The following is a 16,443-nucleotide window of genomic DNA, read 5'->3' as shown; positions in this document are numbered from 1 at the left end:
ACTGGAAGGGACAGGTTTATACTGAGGAAGTTAGGGGGTAATTGCTGGAGTTCAAAGTGTTAGTGTATGTGTGATGTGAATACATAGCACCCTTGATAATACATTTATAAACAAATTTCACAATTTACAGTGTCCGGGGAGCAGGGGAGGGAACAGACAGAACAGTACACCACGTATTGGTTCTTCTGCCAAAATAATTGTTAAAATATTTTGTTTTTCTCCCCTATAATGTGTTTCTCATTTTGAGATCATAAAGAGAATAAAGTCTTGAAAAAGCAGTAATCAGTTTGGCACACAGATGGAAAAAGTATCTTAAAAAAATAAAACCATAACTGAATTTCAATTCTAGCCACCTGGATTTCCTCTTGTTTATACCAGTCTAAAACCAATGTAAGTTGGGGTGGCTGGAGGGGGTAAATCAGGTCCCAAATCTTGGAAATGGATAACAGGCCACACATATATTGATTTATAATAGTTGGCACTTACAGGTACAATTGATTATTTTGGTAACTGAAAGAAGTTTTTATATTGTTCCATCGATACAATAGAAACCTACTGAAAATTATAAATAAATATCGGAATATAAGGAATATTGAGTTACAAATACTTATTTAGTGCATAGCAGTATTTATCCGTAAACTTCCTCTGAATCAGACCTAATTTATTGTCTCGTTTGCTCTTTTACTAAAAGAAAAGAGAGGATAGAAGTAGAATTTTTCCTGCAAGGTGAGCTAGCTTTTGTGCCCAAGAAGTTGTTTTTCCATTATTTTCAGTGGAAGCAGAATCAGGCCCATGTGACAAATACCCTGGGTTTAGTGTAACTACTTCTGAAATAATTGCTACAGAACTGGATTGTGAATTTCTCCACAAAGGCCACATTTATTTTATTTGTTTGAATTGCTTATATTTAAATGTTTGTTTTTAATTTACTAACCCGTTTTAAAAAAAACCCACAAAAACCAAACTTTTAGTGCATGTTACTATTAAAAAGAAGAGTGGTTTTGTATTGTGGACATTGTTGGGTTTTTTTTTTTGGTTTTGCAACTTTTCTTTGGAATCATTCTGGTGACTCTCTTAATGTTGATATACCTTAATCCATATAACCATGAAATTTGTATGTAATTCTTTACAAACAAGACTAATTCAAAAATTATATACCGTACTAATAAAAATAGAAATTATAGAATGTTAACTTGTGATAAAATTTTATTTTTCACTTGTCATAGCTGAAAGAGAACATACAATATCTCTGGCATTACTTTCAGATTAAAAATTAACATAATGGATTTCAATATGCTGCAGTTTCCATAAAGGGAAGATAGATTTGAAATCCATTGAGCTAGTGGAAGTTGAAGTTTTGTGCAGTCTTGAAGCTCTTATTAATCCTCACACAGGCAAAATACTCTCAGAAGTCAATAGATTTTTTGCCTAAATAATGACTTTGAGATTGTGCCCTTTGCTGTGCCATAAAAAGGTATACTCAGAACACATGAATGAGAACATTTTTCCAAAGAGAACATTTTCCAAGAGCAATATTGCACCCATGTTTTTTCATCTGCAATTCAATTGTGGCCGCATCTCTAACTTATCTGATGGCAGGCAAAAATTGGCTAAAGGATGCATCTAATCAGATGTGCCTCTGCCATTCATTTTGATGGAAAAAATCTCCTTATAAACCAAAGCCCCACCCAGCTGAAAAATTGTGTATTTTACATAATAATAGCCATACTGGGTCAGAACAATGGTCTATCTAGCCCAGGATCCTGTTTTCTGACAGTGCCCAATGCCAGGTGCTTCAGATGGAATGAACAGAACACGGCAATTATTGAGTGATCCATCCCCTGTCATCCAGTTCCAGCTTCTGGCAGTCAGAGGTTTAGGGGTTGCATCCCGGACCATCTTGGCTAATAGCCATTGATGGACCTATCCTATCCTATCCATCCATTGATGAACTTACCTAATTCATTTTTTTTAACCCAGTTATACTTTTGGCGATCACAACATCCACTGGCAACAAATTTCCCAGGTTGACTCTGTGTTGTGTGAAGTAGTACTTCCTGTCTTTATTTTAAACATGTTGTCTGTTAATTTCATAGGTGACCTTTTGATCTTGTTTTAGTTAAGGGGTAAATATATTCTCCACACCATTCATAATTTTACAGACCTCTCTCTCTCTCTCATATCCTCCCTTAGTTGCCTCTTTTCTAAACTGAACAGTCCCAGTCTCTTTAATCTCTCCTCATATGGAAGCTGTTCCATACCCCTGATTTTGTTGCCCTTCTCTGTAGCTTTACCAGTTCCAATATCCCTTTTTTGAGATGAAGTGACCAGAACTACATGCAATAGTCAAGATATGGTTGTACCATGGATTTATATAGTGGCATTATGATATTATCTACTTTGATTCCATCTTTCCCAATGATTCCTAACATGCTGTTAGCTTTTTTGATTGCCACTGTACAATGAACAGGTGTTTTCAAAGAACTATCCACAATGACACCAAGATCTTTCTTGAGTGGTAACAGCTAATTTGAACCTCATCATTTTGTATGTGTAGTTGGAATTGTTTCCCAATGTGCATTACTTTTACATTTCTCAAGATTGGATTTCAACTGCCATTTTGTTGCCCAGTCACCCAGTTTAGTGAGATCCGTTTGTAACTCTTTGCAGTCAGCTTTGCACTTAACTATTGTTGGCACACCTATTTGAGGAGCCTCTGAATCCTTTAGACCAGTGGTCACCAACCAGTTGATCGCATTTGACTGGGAGATCCTAGAGGATCTCTCAGTCGATTGTGATCTCTGGCAGCAAAGTGGGGCTGCTGCTAAGACAGGCTCCCTGCCTGCCATGGCTCCACACCGCTCCCGGATGTGGCCAGTGCACCCCGTGGCTGCGGAGGCGAGGGGGCAGGGGTCTCCCTCTGCGCACTGCTCCTGCCTGCAAGCACCACCCCCGCAGCTCCCATTGGCAGGGACCAATGGCCAATGGGAGCTGTGGGGGCAGTGCTTGCAGAGAGGGGCAGTGCACGGAGCCACATGCTGCCCGCCCACCACAGGCGCATGTTAGCCCCTTCTGGGAGCGGCCTTAGCCTTGCTGCACTGCCGACCAGGAGTTGCTAGAGGTAAGTGCTGCTGGCAGGAGGCCGCACCCCAGCCCTGAGCCCCCTCCTAGGGCCAGCACCCTGACACTCTGCCCCAGCTCAGAGCCCCTTCATGCACCCAAACTCCATCCCGGATCTTGCATCCCTTGCCCCATCCTGCACCCCAACCCCTACCCCAGGCCAGCCCAGAACCCCCTCTCACACTGTGAACCCCTCCACCCCAGCCCAGAGCCAGAACCCCTTCCTGAACCCCTACCCCAGCTCGGTGAAAGTGAGTGAGGGTGGGGTAGAGTGAATGATGGGGGGGGGGATGGAGTGAGTGGGGCAGGGCTTTGGGGAAGGGGTGGGACTTCGGGAAAGGGGCTGGGTAGATCCTGGGTTGCCCTTAAATTCAAAACGTGATCTTGGGCATAAAAAGGTTGGAGACCACTGCTTTAGACAAACCTATGTACTGTATGCTGGCTTTGAAGGTCTCCAAGTCCCATGATGCAGTGGTGGGTACCCTCTGGGGCTGGACTGAACTTCCTGAGTCAGAGACTGCTGCAGGGGGTCAGCAGCCTTCATTTTGTGGGTAGGGAGGGCTGCTGCTCCCATTTGGGTCTGGGCTGAGGAGATGCTGTGATGGAGTCCTGTGGTTGAGTTGCTAGGGTTGAAGATACATGATTGTGGTTAAGACTACACTACTGTTGACTACTTTTTAGTGCTGAGCCCTAGCTCATGAACTCCTTCACAGCTAGGCATTGATGGTGGAAGCTGGAGCCTGTCAGTTGGGCAGCAGATCTGAATTTGGCTTACAGACAATTGAGGAAAGAATAAGTTACATTAGAGAGAAATAGCCTGGGAATAAAAACTGTTACTGCAAGTTAACATTGTGCAACCTAAACTGGTCACAATGCCAAACTTCCTCAATCCTTGTTTCACCTAAACTGCCTTGGGAGGACTCACAAAGTGCTGGTGTGATCTCCTGCTCACCCAGTGTGCTAATGCAAGAGAGGCAGGGGCGGCTCCAGGCAGCAGCGCAGCAAGCATGTGCCTGGGACGGCAAGCCGTGGGGGTGGCCTGCTGGTTGCTGTGAGGGCCGCAGGCAGGTGGCTTTTGGCAGCGCACCTACGGGAGGTCCACTAGTCCCGCAGCTTTAGCGGCAATTCGGCAGTGGAGACACCGATGGCGAGCACCGGCAGACCTCTCGCAGGCATGCCACCGAATCCGTGTGACCAGCGGACCTCCCGCAGGCGCGCTGCCAAAAGCCGCTGTGCTTGGGGTGGCAAAAAACATAGAGCCGCCCCCTGAAGAGAGGGCCCAGGGCTATACGCTTAAAGGAGAGTAGATTCTTGGGTATGGGATCTGTATATAATGGCAAGAGTGTTGGTTAGGTTTGTATTACAACTTGCTGTTGAAACCTGCAGCCATTAGTTGAGCTATTGCAGTACCACCTACTGATCTAGTGTTGACATAACTTAATCTATATTAATCTGTTGCATTTTCTATTGTATGTTAAAATAACTTGTAAGTAAAATTGTGTTGGTTTATAATTTATTCCTGGAGGCAACTGAAGTACACCTATTGTACATGCATACAATACTTGTCCAGGTGGAGGGCACCGCCAGCCATAAATATTCACAGGAGTAAGAGGACTACTGCAGAGGGGTGACTAGAGGATTTCCACTTAATTTCCAATTCAGCTGGGACCCCTAGGATTTCCATTACCCTTAATGATGTAAGAGACCCAGGCAACAGGTGAGTGTTGCCTGCTCCCAAGTAACCTGAGAAGGAAACAGGAGTTACACTATCTTGAGTAACTTTGTATCATTTTCAAATTTTGCCACCTCACTGTTTACCCCTTTTTCTAGATTGTTTATGAATATGTTGAACAGCACTGGTCCCAATACAGATCCCGGGGGGACACCACTATTTACTTCTCTCCATTCTGAAAACAGACCATTTATTCCTACCCTTTGTTTCCTGTCTTTTAACCAGTTACTAATTCATGAGAAGACTTTGCCTCTTATCTCTTAAAATGATTATTTAAACTTACAGTAAGAATTATTGGGGGTGGAGGAGCGAAAACAACCACCTCCCCCCCAAAACTAATAAGAACCAAAGAATCAGTTTGGTTGTCTTTCTCCAGGGAATACAGTATATAGCATATAACATGAGAAATACCGTAAGTCAATCTATCAAGATTGACATTGTAATTACAGCAAATGTCTTATTAGGAAGCCTCAATTAATTCTTATCCATAGGGTCTGTTCTTTCTTCAGTCTCATTTGTCAAGTTGGCAACTCTGAAGAACCTTCACATATTTCAAGACTCAGCTTCTACTAAAACCCCAAGTGTGAGCCTGATCCCATGCCCATTGCAGTCGATGATGCAGGCTCAGACCTATAGGCTTCACCCTACTGTGGGCTCAATCCAGCAATGTCCTTGAGCAAATGCTTAACTTTAGGCACATGCATAGTGTAATTTACATTCATGACCTTTTAGGCTCAAGCCCTCTATGAATGGTTGCCACTTTGACAGCTCAGTGAAAACAGTATTTGATACAGATATTACAATACAGGGGCATAAAACATAGATTGTCCTTTGGGGGGGAAATTAACCCACTATAATATGACTATAAATCCTTTAATATAATTTCAGCACTATAAAGAGAACATGTAACACCTTCCTCTAAATCTCATTCTTCCCTAATGTCTCATTATTAATTTGATCTGTAATAATGAAATATCATTTTGGTTCACATTTGTCTCTGTGCTACTTATATAAAAACCTGCTTCTTTGGATGCAGCAATTGCCTGTGTATGACTTGTAGAGGAGGTACATAAATGGAACAAACATTGATAAAAGTAGTAGTTATTGAACTAAAAATAGTAATAAGGGTATTTGTATTCCTGGATTACCTTTGGTAAATTCAATAAATAAAATCTAGCAACCAAACATTAGGAATATGAAAAACCAATATAATCTGAGTCTGTGTTGCCTAGTGGAAAAGGCACTGGACTGGGAGTCAAGTGATCCGGATTCTCTTCCCCCTAACTGCCATTGACCAGCTGTGTGACCTTGGATGAGTCACTTCATTTCCTTTTTGTGTGTTTTTCTCTCACCCTTTTTGTATTGTCTATTTAGATTGTAAGTGTGTTGTGGCAAGGGTCTAGGCGTTACTCAGGTACTACTGCTAATCATAAATACATTTTTTTTTAGAAGTGCTGTAATGCAATGGCCTATTACTTACTAGACTACCACATATTTGACACACCTAATATAAACACTTGTAGAAATTTTTTCTGGCTTGGCTCAGAGCACACACAATTCCCTTGCCCCATTTGAGAAAATGAATCAGAGAAAATGAATTCAACTAAACCTCTTGACCACACGAGGTAAACTCAGTCAGGGAATTAATTTTATGATATATGTGACCAGTTGCAACCATCCAACCCAGCTCTATTTTAAAAAATAAAAAAATAAAAGGTGTGTTCAGTCATCCAAAATTAAAGAGAATTTTCAAAGAAAATAACACAAAATAACTCCAATGTTGCAAGTATTTTGTGAAATTTAAAACAGGCAATCTATAACAAAATAAAATGTAGTCCTTGATATTTCACCCATGTCTACTAGTGACTTGCTACTTTGGCAAGATGTGAAGAAGGGACTGTTGCTGTAGCTGTCCTTTCCAGATTTGATATAAAACTGAATTTCTAGTATTTTGTTAAACACTCCAAGAACTTTTCACATGAGTAGGAGTGTTAATACCAGTGCTGGCTAAATTCCAACTCAGATGATTTTTAGCCTGCTTCATTTCTCCAGGACTTTTACTTTGGGCCCATACTGTGAAGTGTTTGAGCTTCCTAAATGCCCTCTGAACTCAATGGGTGTTAGGAATGTTCAGCGCTTGACAGGATTAGGCCCTTCCTGTTCAAAAGTGTAACAGTAATGCTATGTATTAAGCAATTGCTGTGTTTCACCAAAGGTAATTTTATTTCAGTGATGGATTATGTGTACTGTGCATTCTGGTTAAATTTCTAAATTATTGGGACCTTTGAGATTAGGCATCATAAGTGTAGGAAATTATTTTACTCTTCGAACTCAGGGATTTAGTTACCCTCTGACTTCATTAGCTAACCAACCATGCATGAGTACCTGGGGGTTTCTGTAATGAAAATTCATAGGATATTGACTTTTCTGAGCAATGTCAGCCTGAGAAGAACATTGACACATTCAGGCATTCTTTTCAACTAACATTGCTAATTCAGACAGGTTTGGGCCTTTATAAGAGAGTTCAGGATGAACTCATTTTTGCAGGTGCTTCAGGTCTAAAATTAGGGGATACACTCTGTTAATGTAGATTTCAGGCTTCCATTGTGTTATGTACAATTTCATGGGCTGATCCAATAAGAGGAAACAAAAATCTGGAGACTAATTAGAAGCTTACTTCCCCTGGGTTCAAGATGCATAGTAATAAAATTAGCTCAATTCCTCATTGCTACAGAGAAAACATTTCTCCAGAAAGTGACATTATTGCAAGCGGGAGAATCTCAGCCATAAAAACTATTGAGATATTTACATTAGCTATGGGTTGCGAGTTGCAATCAATTGGGGATTGAATACCATGGGGTTGAATGATAGGTTCTGTTAATGCCAAAGCACAAATCTGCTAAATAAGCACACTGTCTCATTAAATTCTGACTTGATATTATATATCCAGTAAAAACTCCATCTTCCAATGAAGTTGCTTGGTCTATTTAACAGTTTTGTGTTGTTAAATCATCCAACTTTGATTTGGAAAGAGGAAAAATGACAGGGAGGAAACTTATTTTTTCCCACGTGTTTTTTTTTTAATTAGATCTCAGTCTGATGGCACTAGGTCCCATAACTACTGTATCTGAGATCTACATACATTTATCTGTAAGGTTGGACTTTATCACCCAGATAGAAAAGTGCCAGTGCTGCCTCACTGTTTAGAGCTGGCTGAACCACTTTTGCAGAGGGCTGGAATGTAGGAAATGTAATACCTATATTTAAGAGAGGCTCTCGAGTGATCTGGGGAATTGTAGGTGAGGAGGCCTTATACTTGTACCTGGAAAATTGGATGACGCATTTAATTAAAAATAGCATAACACCTGAAAGATCACAATAAGATAAGGTCTAAGGAAAAGATAAGCTCAAAGGAAAAGAATCATGTCTCACTAATCTTAGAATTTTTTGAATGTGTCAAAGTAGTGGATCAAGGAGAACCAGGTGGTGATTCTTTTAGACTTCCAGAAGGTCTTTTGTCAGGGTAGTTACTTAGCTTCTTTAGTAGCCTTTTGTGCTGTAGGTGAGAAGCTAAGTACAGTAAATCCATGTTATCTGGCACTTTATCAGCTAGAAAGTTTTATTAAACGGCATTTCTGATATCGCCCAATACACCTCTTCAATCTAGTAACCGGGACTATTATACTGCCCAGGAGGTTATGCAATTGCACATTCTTCACTCTACTTTTAATGCAAAAGAGGCAGAAAACAAGTAAGCAAGCAGATATCAGGGATTTATTCAAAAAAGCTGCTTCCAGGATGTGTCATAGGGTCATTATAGATTTAGCCCAATCTCTTTTACCTTCTATATCTACAATGATGATTGATGTTGATAATGATGACCCTGAGGCACTGCAAGATCCTGAAGTACCTTCTCAAGCATCCAAGAAAGATTAAATTTTGTTCAGTATAGTTTTAGTGTTAAGTGTATTTTTAGTGATCTGGGTGTACGCCATGCACTGATCATGCACTGACACATGTTGTGTCATAAGATAGCCTACGGTATAGAAAACTTTACCTGAATACACCCAAGTACTTCAAGAAACCAACCACTCTGCAGTGCAGTACTACTACTGGATTGGTGACTACCTGTATACTATTTTAGACTTTATTCATTTTACTGTATTCTAATTCTTTGAAAAATCGCATTCCATTGATAAGTATAACTCTTAGTTAACTGGAATTTTTGACTAACTGGCACTGCCCATTTCCCCAACATGCCAGATAGCAAAGCATTTACTGTATTGTAATGGATCAGAAACTGTCTAAAAAAGCAGAGTAGATTTAAATGGTCAGTTTTCATCATGGCAAAAGTTTAACAGCGGGATGCCTCAAGTTTCATACTAGGTGCTGTTTGTACATTAATGACTGGCCTGGAAAAGGGGATGAGTAGTGAGTCTGCAAAATTTTCAGACAAAGTTTTTTATTTAGGTTTGTCAGGATCAGAGAAGACTGAGAAACTTTAGAGAGATGACGACAGACTGTTTATCTCAAGGAAATAGATGTCTGATACCATTGGCACTTCCCCATTTGGTTGGACTTTAATTATTGTTGCTGTTATAATTTCTGTTATGAAAACATGCTTCCAGCACATTGACCACTACTTCAGGAGTAGACTGCTCCAGTTCTGCACATTTTCCAGGACTCAGCCTGGTCATAATGCCAACAGGCATTCAACAGAGCTGTGGTTTTTTCCATTGCATCTGGCAAACAGACAATGTTTCCTCCCTTTGGATCAGACCATGGCACAACCCACAAGTTTACCATCACCCACCAACTGCGAGGAACTGTCAAAGGAACAGTAGAGCAGACACAAGAAACTAGATACCAGATGTCTATTACCTATGCATGGGCCTGAGTCAAGCAGCACAAAGGTATATGAACTAAAACTAATCTTGATCAACACACGAGTTATTGCCAACTAACAATGCACAAAGCCATCAGTGAAGAAACACCCAATATAGCCCGCATCAGAGAGACATGGCTTGACACTGCGAGCTCTGTGTATAACTTTTGAAGTGTGAATGGAGCTTGGGCCCAGGCCTCCTCACATTGGTGGACTCTCAGGACACCTGTCTATCCCACAATTCCAGGGACAAGTGCTCCTATCCTTTCTATCCCAAGACCAGCCAATAGACTTTCAGGAAAAAGAGGCAAGCCCCTGGTTCAAGTGCAGCTGCTTTGCTTTTAAACTTTCCCTTTTATTCTGACTGCTGAGCTGCAAATAGAGTGAACAGTCTCCTGCGTTGGCTATGGCCACCACCAAGAAATCTTGCCATGTGTGTTTGCTACCTGGTCACAAGATCAAAGTCAGATTCTGGTAAATCTGTAGTACAAGGCAAGCAAGATGCTCCACTTCTGCAAAAGTACCAGAAATGACCATGTGTACCAAGAAACAGCAGACAAGTTGGCAGCATTGTAGATTCAGTGGACCAGTGATCAGTGAAGGGAGCAGATTAAGAAGCTCAAAAGCAACTACTAAAAGGCCAAGGATGAGAACTGCACTTCTGGGAACTCCCCATCATCCTGCCTCTTTTACAAGGACTCTGACCAGATCCTGGGAACTGTGCCAAGCACTGAGCCCCTGGTGGTTCATGGCAGCCTGGTGAGCTGGAATGGTGATCTTCTGACCCCGAATTTAGTATAGGGTCAGAGGGGAGCCAGTGGATGCCACATCAGGCTAGTGAAACGACTCTGGACACTGGCTGCCCGAGCAGCTGCATTATGTCCTGGGTCCATAGTCAGAGGATCTTTCTGATGTCCCCTCCCCCTGAAAGGAACAGCCCACCAAGAACTGGCAGTGGAAACAAGAAAAGGCAGAAATAGCTCCCGAGTCTGGTAAGTATTTTGGCTCTGGTGGTTGTTAATATACAATGAGATGGATTTCCGGTTTAAAATGGAGACAAGGAAGAGTAAACTGTTAAACATAACATTTGTACTAGATACTCATACATTCTTACAAAGGACTGCTGGGGTGTTAAAAGTCAGAATTGTATATTGCCTTCCCTTTTAGCATGCTGCACTGTACAAATTGGCCACACCACAGCATACTGAGCTGCCTGTAAACAGTAAACTATATGGGGGAATAGAGGGGGGAAATGTAGAACATGGATGACAAAATCGAAGTCCAAAATATAGCACAGGCTATATAGTCCAGAAACATGATGGGTGAGGGGGAGCAATCTGTGCTGCTCTTTGAGAGTTTGTATTATTACATGTGTTTGCATGTAGGTAGAAGTAGTCAGAACAGGCTGTATTGTGAGCTGTAAGGAGTCAATAATCCATGTGGACACTAACACAGCATCTTGTTGATTCTCCCATGAATTTTGACTCAATCCCAGGTGCAGATAGCTGCAATGCTTCTGGTAGTAGAAACCTCCAGATATTCACATTTCAGGGAAGTGTGTATTTTCTGAGCCCTCCTCGATAGGATACCAGCCCACTTCGCTCAGACATGTTTATGGTGACTGGGAAATTTGAAAACCTCTGTGACATACATGGCTGTCTCACCACTGGTTGCTTGAAATAGAATGTCCCTTTGCCATTCAGGATCTTCCAGGATTATGTACTCCAGAATGTGGAATGCCTGAAAGGATTGTGAAACCTTGGATAGTAAACCACAGCATCTCTCCCTCCACCCCACCCCTGCCAGCCCATGTGGTCTACAATATTTAGGCATGCAGTATTTGCAAATTTCACCTTACTATTTTGTGTGCACTCTTCACTGTGCTGAATTCAGTTATATCCATGGAGCTTCTGGAAACCAAAGCAGTTCTCTGAGAATATATTGAAAGTGAGTTTTACAAAGTATCACTTTTTGGCTTTGAGATTCCACAGACACTTTTTCTCTGAGGATGCACTGAACCTTTTTTTTTTTTTTTTTTTTTTTAAGTAAAGTACTGACACAATAATTTTCTGTTTGATGTCTGCTTTCAGACCCTTCCAGCCTGGGATTTAAAACTATCGTGGAGCAGTCAGAGGAAGCATTTATGTGATTATGTTGGATGTTCTGGGCAGGGCCAACAAGCAGGTACAGTTCAAAAGGGAAGAGGATTCATGGCAAATGGAAAGGTACAGATAGGTTGCAGTGTGCAAGGCAATTTCTGGAGCAGGAATGTTTGAGGGTGGAAGATAAACAGCTCTTTCTGCTGAGCTCTGATAGGCTACTTGTACTAATAGCCACAAGAAGTCAGGCTCCTGCTGCACCCACACCATGTTCTGAGTTCCCTTCAGGGTACCATGTCCTACAGACCAGAAATGGATAGGACAATACCATGGTTGGGTGGTCCATGCAACCAGGACTGAATGCTAGTTGGATAGGACAAATGTACCCTCTGCAATCCTCCACCCTAAGAAGCCATGCCAAATGCATGCTAAATGTGCTAGGAAGAGGAAGGAGAACAGAGGACCAAGTGATGTGTAAAAGTAAGGGGTTTTTGTTTGTACTGATTTCACTGTTCACTCTTCAGTATTTGTGTACTTTATTTTATTACTGGTGTAATAGCAGTTGGCTGCCTAACAGTGCTTTAATATTGTTTATAATACAGCCATGTTTTCAAATAAACTTTAACAAAACAAAAGCTTGTATTACCATCACTGCATCACATCATACAGTGCATATTTTAAAGAATAAAGATAAAGGGACTGTGAGGTACAACTGGGAAGTTGTATCTAAACACAATGTCTCAATACATCTATTCAGATCAATCCACTATGAAAATCTACAATTCATGTAACTGAAACCACTGTCTTCTCCTCCCCCTCCTTTGCATAAGCAGTCATCTCATCCACAAGTTATACTTCATAACAATCACTGCACATTTGTAGTGTGTAGTGTACAGTGATGGTACTACTTTTACTGGACAATACATCTCTAAATGTACTGTTCTCTTACATTTGGTCCCTGCAAGTGCACAAAGCATCCATGACTTCTGTTGCCTATGTGCATCCTTTTTCAGCTGTGACGGGTGCAATTGCTGTGTACTAGTTAAGCAGTCCAGTTCTATCATAAATCCATTCGGGGCAAATGGCTCATCTTTGGATTCACACAGATTGTGAAGACCACAGCAAGCCACAATAATGTGGACAGCAGTGATTACACTGGAATCTAAATGGTTCTGTTAACTGTGCCATTAGGTTTTTAATCTGTTAAACACACATTCAGCCACCTTTCTATACCTTCTTTTTACAGAACCATTGAGATCAGGATACAGTTTCAGAAGCCAAAGCAAGATGGGATCCATGGGATAACTTGGGACAGTTAATCCATTTATCACTATCTTTGTGTGGTGATAGTGTCCCGGTCTATCCATGAAAGTAGACTCCTGATCGGTGGAAATCATGAACTTTTTCAGTGCAGCCCATGTTGGAGTCCATAAATCAGCCTCTGTGGTCCCCAAGAACCGAATAACAGCGGAGTAGTATCCTTTGTGGTTTATATGCTCCTCAAAGATGGCAAGCTGTGGGCATGTCAGTTCGGTCAATGGTCCCAGCATAGTTTGTCTCAAAACCAGCAATTACTTCAGGGAAATTGTTTATGCGCACCACGTTGGGTAAAACCCATGCCTGATTGCCTCAGAAACATCTGTTCCCAACCCCCTCACAGTTGACTTTCAAGCTTCAGAATGGACTTGTAGCAGTCTGTGGTAGCCAGTTTCCAGGTGGTTATAGTGACCTGCTTTTGGACTGGCACGGCTGCTCTCATGGGTGTGCTGTGATGCTGGAGGGTCAGGAAAAGCTGCTCACAAAACTCCAGAAGTATGATTTCATGCAAAAGTTCTGGAGTCACTGCTGGTCATCCCAATGTGATTTTTTTCCCCCCACAAGCTATGCTTGTGGCCTTTCTACAGAAGTGCTCACCTATAAACGGGGGGATCAGCAGCTATCATGCTGTGAGTTGCGAGCAGCCTCAGATCAAGTCTGCCATGTCTGCAGCCTCTTCCCTCCCTCCCTCTGACTGACGGGTGCCTTCAGTAGGTCAGAAAACACCACCAAACTATCCACCAATGTCTTATGTATCAGAGGGGTAGCTGTGTGAATCTGGATCTGTAAAAGCAGCAAAGAATCCTGTGGCACCTTATAGACTAACAGACGTATTGGAGCATGAGCTTTCGTGGGTGAATACCCACTTTGTCAGATGCAATGTCTTATGGATGCTCTGCCCATTTTCTGAAACAAGAGGAAAGCCCAAGCAAGAAAATTTCTTCAAACAGTGACTCGTGCATGTTGCTGGTGCTGGTTGCCAGGAGCATGCACACTCAAAAGATGCTTGAGTGGATGTGCTGGTGGGTTGCAACAACTTCCTGTGAAGTGCCATGGGATGGACAGGCAAATTTTCCTACAGGCTGAAGTGGCTATGGCTGGGGAGGTCACTAGGAAGCTGTGAGAGGCTGGTTTGACTCGGGTTTGGATCCAGAGATTCTAAATAGTTAGTATGGACCTCAGCCTGTGGCCTTGAGTCCCACAGATCCTGAGCTTACATTGCAGTGTATACGTATCTGTAGGAGTTCATTGTATTAAAAATCATAGAATATCAGTGCAAATGTGTATTATTGTCTGATAGGATGTAACGTGTCTAGGGGCTGGGCTGTTCTCCAGACCGATGGCCAGAATGCAGCATGCTCCAACACCCTCCTCTCCTCTGTTCTGTTTGTCACTGTTCAGGGCAACTGTACCTGTATTTCCTCTCCATTGTCCATCCAGGGCATCCATTCTAAGCTTCTGGCTCCTCAGCTTTCACCTTTCTGGGCAGAGATTTGTCTTCCCTCTCTCTTGATCAGGGATTGTCAGGCTGTGCACTGCCCTGCCCTGCCATGCCGACAGTATGAATTCCTCAGGAAGTCAGATTGCCTATGTAGGCCTGCTTTTGCTTTCTCCTCAGAAGCTACAAACAATGTAATTGCCCACAGGTAAAAGTTGGCACACAGCTTTTCCTAAGCAAGCACACTTATTCTTAAGGTGAAAGGCATTACAGAGAAAGCACATTAAGCCAAAACATGTATGCATGTTAATAAGCTTACCAGAGATCAGCCCATCTCCATCAAGAGCTTTAGTAGCAATCAGTCTTTCAAACTCCACCAAAGAGTTTTTCTGTGGTGATAAGCTCATTTCCCCGTGCCCCCTCCATTTGCTCTGAACAAGCACATACAAATCTGGAAGTCTTTTCTTTATACAGTTTGGGCCTCTGATCTTGTCCTCATCTATCAGGTGATCAGTAGACAAAGGTCCCCTCCTCATTATGAAACTTCAAAAGGCTAAGATTTTGTGAAACTGGAGGGGTACATTTGCATACACCTTCCCCTTGAGATTTCCTGGGAAACCTACAACTTTAAAATTTCATTCTTGTCTGTCCCATTGTTTCAAATGGTCCTTTGAAGCCCATAATGCTTCCCAGGGTTTACTCACATCTCCTTTATAGCAGCATATAAGCTGCTGTGGAGTATGGTAGAACTAACATGGAGGCGGCTCAAGGCTGAGTTTTAAATGTCTGTTTGACTGCTTTGCTTCTTAAACTGTTGTCAGCTATCTCACCTAGCATTCTTAAAGCAACTTAATGTGAGACACAAAGTGTCAGCAATGGACCACAGTGTATTGTAGATGACTTGCTTGTGGTCAGCCACTGTACTGAAATAATGAACCAGTGATTGGTGTTCAGGAGCCTGATTTAGCTCCTGTTAGTGAATGGCTGATGAATCGAGCCCAGAGTTAAATCAAGGCCAGATTTAACAAAATCTTTGCAAAAACTAAGAAATAAGTGATGTCAACCAACAATACTCCATATTGTCAATTGAAAATAACACCAGAAGAATGAACTGCTGGCCTCCATACATGAATATTATGGAAGTTCATAATTGCTTCTATTTCCTCATGCAGCTAAGTTAAAGATTTGGAGGTTACAGTGAAATGGCCTTACACTGACTGCCAAGGAATGGAATTGATTTCAGTAGATACAGCTACAGTGAACTGTGAACAATTACTGGGTCAGCTTGTTATAGTTTCTGATGTCTACCATCAGGTAAAGGAAGTAGTTCTGGCAAGGAAAGGAGACCTTACAATTAATATTCTACCACAGCACCCAATGTGCCTAACGATATTTGCTACTCTGCACCTATTGACAAACTTCCTTTCATGCAGTTATTTTGCATAATATTAAATTGCATGATGATTCTTATTTGCATTCTTCTTTACACCCACTAAACCTCACTGCAAAAATCTTAGATTATAATTGGTCAGTATTGCCTGAGAGAGGATTTGGTGCTTGTACTACAGTATTTATGCTGTTTCACAGAGTGCCCAAATCCAATGTACCATACATTGGTTCCTTTTTCAGGATCACATTATAGCCAGAGTTTTGGATGAATATTTTTTAAATAAATGACAGTGAATACATTTAACTGGAATGTGTACTTAATAGAGCTCATAAGAAAAACTGAATTTCTACAAACAATGCTAAAAAGTGACTATTTTTTGCATTTTTGACCACCTTTATTAGAGGAGGAACTCCTTTCATTGCACCTCCTTTAATTACGAACATGTGCCTTACAAATAGTAAG

At 41.7% G+C, this 16,443-nt stretch overlaps 1 long non-coding RNA gene across 1 annotated transcript in view; it reads left to right on the top strand.

The window, feature by feature from the left end:
- LOC123372941 overlaps window positions 1–11,945 on the top strand; it is a 35,310-nt gene extending 23,365 nt beyond the window's left edge. The window contains exon 5 of the long non-coding RNA XR_006580489.1: window positions 11,828–11,945. This is a non-coding gene — a long non-coding RNA (uncharacterized LOC123372941). The remainder of the gene's footprint in view (window positions 1–11,827) is intronic.
- The last annotated feature ends 4,498 nt before the right edge of the window (window positions 11,946–16,443 follow it).

The sequence above is a fragment of the Mauremys mutica genome, chromosome 6 (genome assembly GCF_020497125.1).
Source record: "Mauremys mutica isolate MM-2020 ecotype Southern chromosome 6, ASM2049712v1, whole genome shotgun sequence".
Classification (NCBI taxonomy): Eukaryota; Metazoa; Chordata; order Testudines; family Geoemydidae; genus Mauremys; species Mauremys mutica.
This window is presented reverse-complemented; position numbering and strand designations above follow the sequence as displayed.